This window comes from Excalfactoria chinensis, chromosome 11 (assembly GCF_039878825.1).
Source record: "Excalfactoria chinensis isolate bCotChi1 chromosome 11, bCotChi1.hap2, whole genome shotgun sequence".
In the NCBI taxonomy this organism is placed as follows: domain Eukaryota; kingdom Metazoa; phylum Chordata; class Aves; order Galliformes; family Phasianidae; genus Excalfactoria; species Excalfactoria chinensis.
The window spans coordinates 2,242,284-2,254,370 of NC_092835.1; the positions used below are offsets into that span (position 1 = coordinate 2,242,284).

Below are 12,087 nucleotides of genomic sequence, written 5' to 3' on the forward strand. Positions count from 1 at the left end.
CCATAACCCCCAATTTTCCAGCGTGGGAGCGGGCAGAACCATTTACCCCATAACCTCCAATGTGCTCAGAAGAAACCCACCACATTCTGTCTCCTTTTTCTCCTTTGACAGAAGAAAAGGCTATTTTCCAGGCTTGCTGCAGCCCACGGAGGAGGCAGACAGCATTAAGCCAGCTGAGGAAATGACCAAGCACTAACTCCCCTGCAAGGTATTGGGATCGTTTTCATTACATGCAATCTGTGCAACAACCCCGCAGTTATTTTCCAAGACAAAAAGGTTTAAAAAAGAAAAAAAGAAAAGAAGAAAAGTTCTTTCTTGGCCTTTGTCATTTGCTGATCTGCTTTGACATTTATTAGCAATTATTTATTTCCTTCCCCGTTGGCTGTTTGTGGTGTAATTTTTCAACAAAATAGGCGTTACTCAACAAGAACCTCTGCAAAAAAAGAAAAAAGGCAATTATGAAATGTGACAGAGTGCGTTGCAGGGACTGAGAGAGGAGCTGGGGGCCCCTTGTGACACAAGAGCTCTGTTCTGGGATTGATGGAGCCGAGCAGGAGCGGGTTTGGTCCCTTCCAAAAGGGCACAGGGACTGTCCCCACTATTTGCAGCCATTGCGTGGCTCAGAAGGAGACAACGTGTTTGGCAGAATGGCACCTCCTGGGTGATAAGTTCTTTTGTCCCCATTGGGTTTGGTGATGAGGAAGGCTGGAAGAAGACAGGATTCTTGTTCCTTAGTGAAAATGCACCGTGCTGGAAGGCTCCCATGAGTTCCCAGAAAGCCACAAGGTAGTGCAGAAACGAAAAAGCTTCCAGCCAAGTGCAGCAGGAGGGTTTCCCCATTTCACCCTTCTGCAGAGCAGAGCTGCTTGGCTCTGCAAAATCCCCCTGAGAGCCGCTTTCCTGAGAAAGGGTTTTTATGGCTTCTTGCACGCAACATGCTGCATCCATAGGGGAAACAAAGCTCTGTATCGAGATGCAGGGGATTGCTAGGAAATGAAGGTGCACTTTGCAGCCCCTCTCACAGATGGGCATGGTGTTAGGGACGGCGCTGGGGCAATGCTTGGGGTGACACTGGGGTCAACGTTGGCCCCTCTCATCCTACCCTGTTGGGGAAAAACATGCAAAACCCATCCCAGAAGGGGTTGGGGGAAGGCAGGAAGCAGTGCAGGGTGAGAGTGTGAGCTGCTCGAGGGTGGGGGATGGCCCACGTCGTTCTGCTCCGCTGCAGCTCTCACCCAAAATTATCAGCCCTGCTGCTGTAATTTTGCTGGGGAGGGTGACTTGATTTTCCGAGCCATTTCCTGGCCAGGACCCACACGAGGGCTGGGTTACTCAGCACCAAGTGGTGCAGAGCTGGGCTGGTTCTGCTGAGTGCTTTCCCATGGTGTTGGTTCTATCAGATCCGTAGGAGCTGGAGATGGGGCTTTGCACAGATTGCTCAGAAACGTGAATCTGGCACTGTGAAAACCACTGTGGTCTGTGTGCATGCTGCAGGAATGACACTGCTGCAGTAGCATGGCAACCATTATGCAACAAGAACCCCCTCCAGGAGATGATGTGCTTGCTAAATCATCCATGCTCTCCCAGGCAGTGTGCATCAGCCTCTGCTGGCACCAAATGTCCCCTGAGATGAGATGGAGCTCAGCCACAGAGCTGCAGCCTTGTGCAGTTGAAATACAAGAAGCTTATTCAGTGCACGGATTTCTTTGCGGCCAGTGAGTTTGAGCAGCTGCTACTGAAGAAAAAAAAATGAAGTTTTTCCACTTGTGCAAAAGATTACAACATCGCTTGCAAAAGGAAAATGCAACTTTCAAGCAAGGCAAGGCCATCCCTGAAATTAGGAGGGATGAATCTTGTTCAAAGAGGTGCATGAGGATCACTGGGGAAAGTACCTTGCTAGAATTAACAGCTGGAGAGCAGCAATGGAAATACTCATGTGTATGATCCACAGCCAGTAAAAGGCTCTACAGCATTAATTTGAGCTGAATGACTGAAAGCAGAGGCTGGCCAAGGTCTGCTCTGATCACAGGGCTGAGTCACAGAGAGCCACATGCTGCAAGGTGGGGGGAAAGAGAGCAATGAGCTGCAGGTGGGATTTTCCATGGTGCTGGGTGATGGAGCATTGCACAGAGTTTGCTGTGGATCTGTCTGCCTGCTCCTTGTTTGGGCACTGATTGCAGCCAATGGAGCTCAGTGAGGCAGTGGTTTGCTCTCCGATAGGCATCCCAGGAATGTGGAGATGGATGGAGAAGCCAATGCAGTGCTTCCCATCTTCAAAAGGTGGAAGATGGTGGGTTGAGGGTTGGACTGGATGATCTCAGTGGTCTTTTCCAACTTCAACCACTCTATGACTCTATGAAAGCAGAGAGGATAGAGACCCATCTCCATTATCCCACTGGAGGCAGAGCCCTGCACACACCTGGGCTTGATGCAAAGAGCCTGGCCTTGGGGTGCTCTGCACTTCAGAGAAAGCCTGAGGGCTGTGCAGACCACTTCCTCAAACTCACTGCTGTTCTGCCACCATTGGAAGCAACGAAGACTGCTGCAAAAAAACAGATGAGAGCACTGGGGGAAAACACAGGGGAAAATGGAGAGGGTGCCTGCCCTGCCTTGAGGGATGGTACTATGGGTCCCTGCACGTGGCTCTGCCCTTCTTTGTCCCCCAGGCACAGCCTGAGGTTGTTTAAACTGAGGGCATCTTTTCCCATTCCTGAGCTCCCCCTATGGAGCCACATCCTTCCAATGCACTTGGGATGGTCCCCTGGAGCAAACCTGACCCCATGCACAAATGACGCAAAGGGGAGGCAGGTTGAGCTCAGATAGGTACGTGCCTTTGGTTCAGGCATGAAAAAGCTGCAGGAGACCCTGCAGCAACCTTACCATACCATGCATCTGTGCTTGTGTGGCAAAGGAGATCGGCTTCATACACTGGGGCTGCAACTGTGCATGGCATCACCGCAAGGGAACAGAGAGCGCTCTGCGTGTCAGAAGTCAAAGGAGCTCCCTAAGGGGATGGGCTGAGAGAAGATGGCAAAGAGGTGAAAAGCAAAGAGGGGGGAGCATATGGGATTGCTGTCCCCGCTGTCCCCATCGTCCCCACAGCTCAGGCCTAGCAGGAGTACAGCAAGGCGCCCGGTCATGCCAAGCCACATGATCTGCGGGGTCGGAGCAGCGATAACAACAGGAACAATCTGTGGGAGAGGAACTTAGGATGAGCCCAACTTCTCTAAAAGTATAAAAAGACCCCGGGGGCCACAAAGGCACCAACTGCACACCCTCCGCTGCCGCCGCCGCGCAGCCCCTGACGGTTGGAGCTGGCGTTGTCCTGGCGTTGTGCAATACAGTGGCTGTGCTCTTTGGCATCAGCTCGCTGCTCGCTTTCTCTGCCAGAAAAGGAAACACAACCGCACCGATGTGTCTTTGCAAGAGAGCAAATGGCTCTGCCCTGCACGGCCTGCATGTGGGGAGGGGGGGGGGATGCTCGCATGGAAAGGGTGAGCGAGCAAACAGCACCCCAAATCCCATTTAAAAGCAGCAGAGAAGGAAACTGCAAGGAAATTGCAAGGAAATCTGCTTCCTGTAAGAGATTCTCACGCAGCTCAAAGCAGGAGCTGAATCACTTAATTCAATCTGCTGACAACCCAGCAGACTGTCAGCACCTTGCTGGCTGGGCAATTGCTCACAGCAGGTTGCTCCTGCTGTGTGTGCTCCTCTTCTGTAAAGAAATGCCCCCCCTCTCCTTTCCCCCTTCCAACCACAGGTAGTGCAGCAGAAAAGTGACAAACTGAAAGGACCACATCACTGTGCTTTGGAAATGGAGAAGTGCTGTTGCTCTGCTGCTTGGCATGCAGATTGTTCACTCCATTGGCAGTAGGGATGTGGTGCTCAGAGCTAACCCTCAGCTCGGGGCATCATCCTTCCCCAAGCACAGAGCTGTACCATTGGCCACAATGCTTTCAGGGCAGCAGCTCCAATAGGGATCATGCAGCAGCCTGCAGCTTAAGGATTTTAGCTTGACTTCACTCTGGGGAGTAAAATGTTTTGCTGATTGGAGAGAATGGAACAGCAAGGGGAAAAAAAAAAAACTGATGGCAAATTCTGAGCACTCCTGTTCAAACCTATAGGGGTGGGGGGGTCACTGGAAGGAACCAGGAGTAGAGATTCCAGGAATTCTGATTTATAACCAATAGCAATTGGAGAGAAGCAGGCACAGGTGCTGCTTCTGACCTGACAGTACTGCTTGGAGGTGGACAACTGCTATGCAGCTCTGAGGAGGAAGGTTCTCGGTGTTCAGGCTGCTCTCCTTCACATGTCACCTCCTGACATTGGGAGATGTCCCAGGGTTGAAAAGGAAAGTGAAAGCCCTCTGCCATGCCCATTTCCCCTTAAGCAATGCTTGTTCACCTGGAGCGGTGGACTGGAAAGGTAACCTCATCTCCAGGCAGTGCAAGGATGGGGATACCCCTCTGTGCATACCCCGTGCTGCTGCATGGCCCTCCTGTTCCCCACACATGGGTCTGGCCCCATCCCAGCTGCTGGAGGTCTCCTGGGGACATGGGATTTGCCCAGAAGCACGAGAAGACATTCATACAGCTACTGGGATGGGGGTTGTGAAAGCCCAGCACGTTTTTTTCCCCCCCCTCTAACAAATGACCTTTGTCTTTCCTTTTATTTTCATATTCAGGCTCTGGCCTTCCAGAGGTCAGGAGGTTTAAGAATCTTGGCAGGAAGAACAAAAAAGGCAGGATTCATCCTCTTAATTGCTTTATCTCTCCGGCCACCACGTCATCCTGCTTCGGCCAAGGTCAGTAAGTTTCCTAAGTCATCATATCCCAGAATGACACCAGTCGGAGCCCAGGGGACACATGGAACTCATGCTGAAATGCACAGCCTTTGCACGAACACCCATCCTCGGCTTTGTCTCTCCACTTGAGAGTCTGTGCAGTTCTTGTTTTGCAGAAAAAGGAAGGACGATTCTGATGTAATGACAGAACTCTGGGAGCTGGAGATTCATAGGGGAAAAATAAGCAAATAGTGAGCAGCTCTTGATGAAGTGGTGAGAAAGCACCTGCAATGAGCTGCCATTGCGTTGCCTCTTGGGTATGGCTGACTGCATGGGGTCGTACCCACCTGAGGCAAGAAGCAGCCCTAAGTCCCCATCAGTTCGATGTGCTGCTCTTAATTAACCCTGATTAATGACCAGCTGGGAGCAGCACAACCAACCTGCAGTTAAACATTGACGAGTTGCCTCCACAGTGGATTTCTAGGAATCTGTAGAGTTAAGGTCATTCTTTTGGATGTGCTACAGGGCTGATTTAAATGCCCACTGGGAAAGGTTCTACTCCAGCCTTTTGGTGCCATTAATGGGTCAGCACGCCATATTCCTTGTTGTGCACATGGGCTGGTATCTCCAGCTGGAGGACCATGTGGCACTGAGTGTACCATGTGAAGTGCTGCCCTCTGGGATTGCCTTCCCACTGATTCCTCTCCTTTAATTGCTGCTTGTGCTCACAGTGCAAGCCACGGAAACAGCTCTTAATCCATCTCCTGCTAATTCCTTAATACCTTTGCTTTATTCCTTCCCATTAGCGATCGGATCATCAGCTCTTTGAAAGCAGAAGCGGCACGAGTGCTTTGCTTTGGTCTCTCTCACAGGTAAGCATGGAAGTCTGGGTTAAGAATACTGGATGTCCCCAATGCTTCCCCACAACTCCTCTGTCTCAGCAGAGCATTTTTCTGTTCATTTATTGAGGTTTCAGCCTGGGAGATTTTCCCCATGGTACTAATGTTTTTCTTCTTGCAACTGAAGTGAAGTTTGAGAATTCATTTGTGAAACTTCCCTGCTGCTAATTTTACACCAGGGGACTGTCAGAAAGAACGTGAGAGAAATGAAATCTGTTATTTTGGTGGCTGAGTTACCCTACAAGGGGTGATGGGCAAAAGGAAACACAGGGACCTCTCCTTTGCTTGCCAACACTGAATCTCCTATCTCAGTTCCAGTAGGTTTGTGTGATGAAGACCAAATCAGGGCCCAACATGGCATTATTCAGCCCTCCTTCCGCAGAGGCACCTCTCTTTGCTCTCTTGGTAAGGGCTGTGCCTTCTAACTAAACAAACACTTCAATGTGCTTATGTCAGGGAAGGCATCTTAAACACAATCAGTATGAGGAAATACATCAGTATGCTGGGAATAGACACGTTCCTGGGGAGCTTATTCATTTTACGGGGCTGCCCTGGGCTAAGATTTGGGATTGGGTGGTGAGATGGGAGCCCAGCTTTACCCTATGGCAGATTGCTTCAAGCAACTCTTTTTTTTTCATCCTCCAGTAATCTGTTCCATGTTCAAGACTGGAATTTAAATACAATGGGAGAACACATCTGTGATTTTTTTCTGCTGTTCGTGAAGGTAAATGGTAAGTACTGATGGGTGGATTGAGATGTATGCAGGGGTTGGGGTTCTGATGGGGCTGCACTGATTAGGGTTCATCTTGCTTGAAAAGGACAGGTAACTGCAGGTCCTGCCACAAGTCAAAATGAAAGCCAGGAAAGATGCTCAGGGTCAGAGTGGGAAAGTGGTTTCCTCCATAGCTCGTCAGTTATCTGTCTCATCTACCTCTTCTTGAGGGCAGGGTAGGGCAGTTCTCTCACTGCTAAGCAAAGATTGGCATATGGGCTGTGTGGTTGTGCCTGGAAAAACCACTTGAAGATCCAGACGTCTTCAGTTCTGTGAGGGTTTGGGTTGGCAACTAGTGACGCTCTATGTCTCAGAATCAGAATCATTTGAGTTGGAAGGGACCTATAAAGATCATCCCATCTAACACCTCTGTATTGAACATAGACATCTACAGCTCGATCTGTGTGCTCAGACCCCAATATCAGCCCACAGTGTGAATTTGCAGGTGATCCTCCCCCTCAACGCTGGGATCAACCTGTGTCAACAAATACAGTGATGGGTGTGAGCCGTGTTCAACCTTGGAATTGTTCCCATCACCAGTTCTGGTACTTTCTTGAACCCCAATTAATTGGCTATCATCACCATAGGTACTCAAGATGCCCAGCAGGTCCTCCACTGTATCTCAACGCCTTCTGGGACTCCATTTTTCAGCCAAAACTGTGTCCAAGAGAGACGTCACCTCCTGTTTGATGAGCTTTTTCCCCTTTCCTGGCCCTGTGGTGTGCCAACAAAGCAGGTCATGGGACAGCCTGCCCCACAACGCACCCACCGCATCTTCTCCGTGCGGTCCCTTCTCGCCTCCGATTTCTTTATTTTGGAGAGGCCAGATTTTGACCATAAAAGGGAAGAATGGAATGTTGGGCGACACGCCATGCCCCGATTGGCTGAGCACCTACTCATGATGGTTTCGGGGGAAATAACCAGGTTGGAGTCATTTTCCTCTCCCCCCCCCGAGTTGAGAATGAAAACAATGCGACCAAACCGTGTGGTTCACCATTGAAACCAAGGCAGGACTTTTTGTGTCTGTGCCTCGTATTGTTCTTGGTTCCACCTGCATGAAACCAAGCCCTCACTTCTGCATGCGCACGGCAGCTCTGTTTCCCATCCAACATCTCTGTGGCCGCTACAGGTTGATGCTATCTTGGAGGTGAATGGGAGCGAGCTGGTGGCCAGGTTGGCCAGGAACCACAACTGCCTCCTGGAAGCCTTCTGTTGGGACAACTCAAGGACCTCCTTCTTGTGGTTGTGTATCCAATATCCACAACCAAAACCCGGCAGAACAAAGTGACTTTGTGCTTGGACATCCCTCCCACCCAGCTGCCTTGTGACTGCCCTCATTAGATCATTTCTGTGGCTAAAATAGGACTTGACTCTCGGGAGTCATTTGCCTAAAACGTGCCACCAGCGCCGACTTACAACCTTTATTAAACACGATAAAGAAGCTGAGAGGGTTTCCTGGAAATGTTGTCAGCCTTGAGTTTGGGAGCAGATGTTGGCAGCAAGCAAAGTCCTTTTAAGCTATAAAGGCATTTTCCTGTTTAATGATTACCCCGAGAACATTCGAGGCTGAATCAGAGCGTTTGTGATCAGCTTCACCCTTCTGGAAAGGCCACACCCAGAGAAATTCTTCTCTCATTGCCTTCACCCAGTGAGCACAAGGTGGTGGTGTGGGTAGCACTGGCCCTGTAGCCACAAGCTGCTCCCACTTGTCACCAGCTTCTTCCCATTTGCTCTCCATTTGGGGTAGCTTTGGTGCCAGTCCTACTGGGCTCTGAGGAAGCCCTGGTTAAGAAGAGATTCTTCTGTTAGCAGAGTTCCCAAGGCACAGGGTTTAACCTACAAAAACTCTTCTTGGCCTCCTGTTTGCAGGAATCCCTTTTGCAAGGGAAACATTCCCAGTGCTGGTTGTTCCAGTGCTCATTGAAGCCTCTTTGGTACTCAGCGCAAATCTTCTTCCCTATTGCTCCTCCACGTCAGCGTTCTCCCTCTTTCTGGTGCAGCACTTTGCAGATAAGCTCCAGAGACATTTCAACATCACCCACCTTTCCATCAGGCCGCTTGCTTTGCTCTCACCCATGGCTACCATTGCTCTCCCACGGCAGCAGTGCCTTGAATCACTTCATCACCTGCTGTAATTCCTCTTGTTGGTGCTACCACAGCTATTTCTTCAGCAGTGAAGAGCACTGAGACCGACCTATCGCAGCATCACTGCTTGTACCCACAAAACCAGAGGGGAACCAAAGCATCTTACTCACTGGCATAGAAGCAGTGCACCCCATCACCTCCCTCCTGTTGGGCAGCGGTTTGGGAGAGGAGGAAGAGGTGGCTGTGCTCATTTTGGGGCAGGGAGCTTGTTCCTGGTGTCGTTCTCCACCATTGTGGGTTACCTGCAATACTTGGGTTTTGGGTTTTGGAGAGTTAAAGCCTGGAGGGAGCCTTTTTTGCAAGATAAGGATGAAGGTGGCACTGGGAGGGTTGTTATCTGTGTGGTTCAGGGTAATGCTGGTGATGAAGCAGCTCTGAAAGTTGGGTAGGGCCAACACAACCAAAGGTTTATGCAGTGGTTTGCTGCTGGTTTTGCTAAGCAGACCTGAGTCATCGGGTCCTTGGGTCTGAGCTGCGCTGCTCTACATTGTGCATGGCACTAGCTGCTGGAAGCACAGCCTAAATCCTCTGGGCAATATGGATGTAAGGTTGTCCTCAAATTACCCCACGGGTAGAGCTGTAGTGATGTCCCCACTGTGAACACAGAGGTGAGGGGCTGCATTTGGAGATCATGTTGCTCCTGCCTGGGGGTCTCCAGGATGCTACAAGCCCAGATCCTGCACAGGGTTCAAATGGGAAATACTGAGTGGGAGCAAAGCAGAAGGTTTTAGGGGTAACATAGACCTCACAAAGGGTGGCACCCCATCTCAAAGGGCTGTTTTTCCCTGCTGGGATGGGGACATTGCCCCATGCACAGCAATAGAACCCAGCAAGCAACAGGGAGAAGCATACCCTGCAAATAAGCATTGGGGGAAAAAAAATAATACAATAATAATAATTAAAACCCAAGAGCTGTAAGTAGACAACAGCTCGGCTGGGCCCCGTTCCTCATTTGCATAGCCGGGCTCTATCTGTATGAGATGCCTGGCTACCAGATGTTCCCACATTTGCATGTAGGGGATGTGGCAGTCCCAGGGGTGTCACTGTTGGATGGCGATTGCCACCCAGTGGCTGCGCCTCACCTTCAGCCCTGAGAACACCCAAAAATACAGCATCACTGCTGCATGCACGAAGTCTGCTGCTTTGCCTTCCATCTGCGATTTGGGTGCAGGGCTCAGAGCTACAGCTGTGTTTTTGTGTTGACATCAGTATTAAAGAATTGCTCCTACTGCCTGCAACAGAACTAGTTTTTACCCTTGCAGCAAGTTCCTCGCCCTTATTTCTACTAATTGAGTCTCACCTTCATATAAACACCTGCCCATCAGCTGGTGGTGGTCCCCTTTCAACTCAGCTGCTGTTAATGAAGCTAATTAGGAGCAGGTTGCTTTTGTTGCAGCACTAGCTGCTGTCTCGTTGTCAGTGTGCCTTGTAGGTGGTGCCGTCCTGGGGTTGTGTTTGGTAAAGGGTTGTTCCTTGTTCCTGGAGCTATTAGGGCAGCATTGTCCCACGGGTATTACTTGTGAAACACCCCTTAAAAATGCTTTGAGCCTTTCTGTAAAGCTTCCTACTGAGCAGGAATGACTCAGTTTTAAAGCTATGGGAAGGTGACAAGATGATCTCTTCAGGTGGAGTATTATTTCTTGCACTGTTTCTGTTTTGGGAATGCTCTGGTTTTCCACATGGGTTTGTTTCTCAGTGCTTGGTGTTCTGCTTTCACCCTCGGGGCAAACCCTGTTGCCAGTCCTGGTGTGGCTCTGAGCAAGCCCTGGTGGAGAGGAAATCCCTCTATTAGCTGTGTTCCTGAGGTGTAGGGTGCATCCTACAAAACCTCAGCCTGCTGCTTGCAGGATCACCCAGTGTTATTGCAATGGGAACGTTGCTGTAGCCCAGCTCTGGGCTTGCTTTTGCTTTGTGCAAATTGCTCTGTAGCGTAGAATCAAAATGGCCTGGGTTGAAAAGGACTACAGTGATCATCGAGTTTCAACTCCCCCTTGCTATATGCAAGGCCTCCAACCACCAGACCAGGCTGCCCAGAGCCAGGGTATGTCCCAATCCCTCCTTGCAGGACAGCATTCGTGGGAACTGCTCAGCCACGGCTGAACTTTCTCTTGCTGCAGAACTTCTTCCCTCCGTGTCAGCATTTAGTTCACACTTTGCTCATCTGGGAGGGGAAAAAAATAGAGAGAGGGGAAAAAAAAAACAACACCCAAAAAACTGTCTCCAAATCATTTCCTCTTTCTGTGAGAGGCAGTGCTGAACCAGAAGACAAACACAGCTCGTTGCGTTCAATGGAACTCTGCTCCAGCTCCTTTAGGCTGGGTTTTGGGGGGTAGAATTGGTGTTTTTTTGTGCTCTGTGATAGTCTGGGGCTGCTCTAAGTGCTGTGAGCTGGAGCAACAGCGTGGGAGGTGGAAAGCTGGGATAAGGTGCGTGGAGCGCAGAGCAGGTAGATCTCAGTACTGCATCCATCCCTAGTGTGGATGAGGTGTGGGGGCAGCAGGCAAAGCTCTGCTGGTGCGGCTGGGTAAAATGGGACCAAACTGCACTGCTGCATGCATGCAGTCACAGATCAACCTCAGCAAACGTTCTTACCCTGCTCCGTGCCAAAGCAAAGGTGCAGAGATGGGGGTGTTCTAAGGAAGGGCTCTGTGGCAGCAATGACTTACAACTTACCAGAAACTGCATCCTGACAGAAGCCATTTTCCCTTTTTCTGATGAGTTTTGTTCCCAAATCCCTCTCTAAGTCCTCACCTGTGCCTTTTGGGGTGGGAGGACAAGAGGCTGCATGCAGCTAAGGAGCAAACTTGCTTGGGGCTGCCTGCTTGAGATTCTCCTGGAGCAAACCTTCTCTGAGACATCAAACTGAGCTGAACACTCATTTGTGGAGGAAAAATCCCTTCACAGCTGGGAGACCTGAAGCCTGAATCCCCTTTGAATTTCCCAAGCTGTTTGTATGAAGCTGTGCTGGTAACAGATGGATGTTTAGACACAGTGATTCAGGTGAATATGGCATTAAAATGCCTGGGGAGCCAGAAAGCCTGCTTCTATGGGAGCTTCTTGTTAGGATTAAATCCTATTTCCCCACATGCTGCTGGTGGTTAGCAATGCGGGATGCTTAGGATGCTCCACACACAGGAAGGGATGCACTTTGGCAGCTCCAAGTTCACAGCAGGGGGAGAAAAGCTGTGCTGTGATTTCTGCCCAGTGCTCTGCTTTGGGTGCAGGTAAAACGGAGTTCAGGGCTGCAGCCTCACTCAGCGCTGTGCATATTTAGCCCCTTCTGCACCGAGTGGGTGTGCAGATGAACTGGGGGTTTCTGAGCAAAAAAGGTCACCCCAAGAGCTCCAGAGAAAGCAGAAATTCAGCTTTCCTCCCCCATTCCGGGGGGGGGGGGGGGGGGGAGGGCAACCAGATCCTAGTGCTGATCTTTGCAAGTAACTGCTTTTATTTCAGGAAGCTTCTAAACAAAACGAGCCCCGTGGAATTTA

At 50.3% G+C, this 12,087-nt stretch overlaps 1 long non-coding RNA gene across 1 annotated transcript; it reads left to right on the forward strand.

The window, feature by feature from the left end:
• The first annotated feature begins 5,451 nt into the window (after positions 1-5,451).
• On the forward strand, positions 5,452-8,808 carry LOC140257398 (uncharacterized). Its single transcript, XR_011905005.1, has 4 exons — positions 5,452-5,655; positions 5,995-6,087; positions 6,328-6,413; positions 7,042-8,808. It is a non-coding gene; the product is annotated as an uncharacterized lncRNA (long non-coding RNA).
• The last annotated feature ends 3,279 nt before the right edge of the window (positions 8,809-12,087 follow it).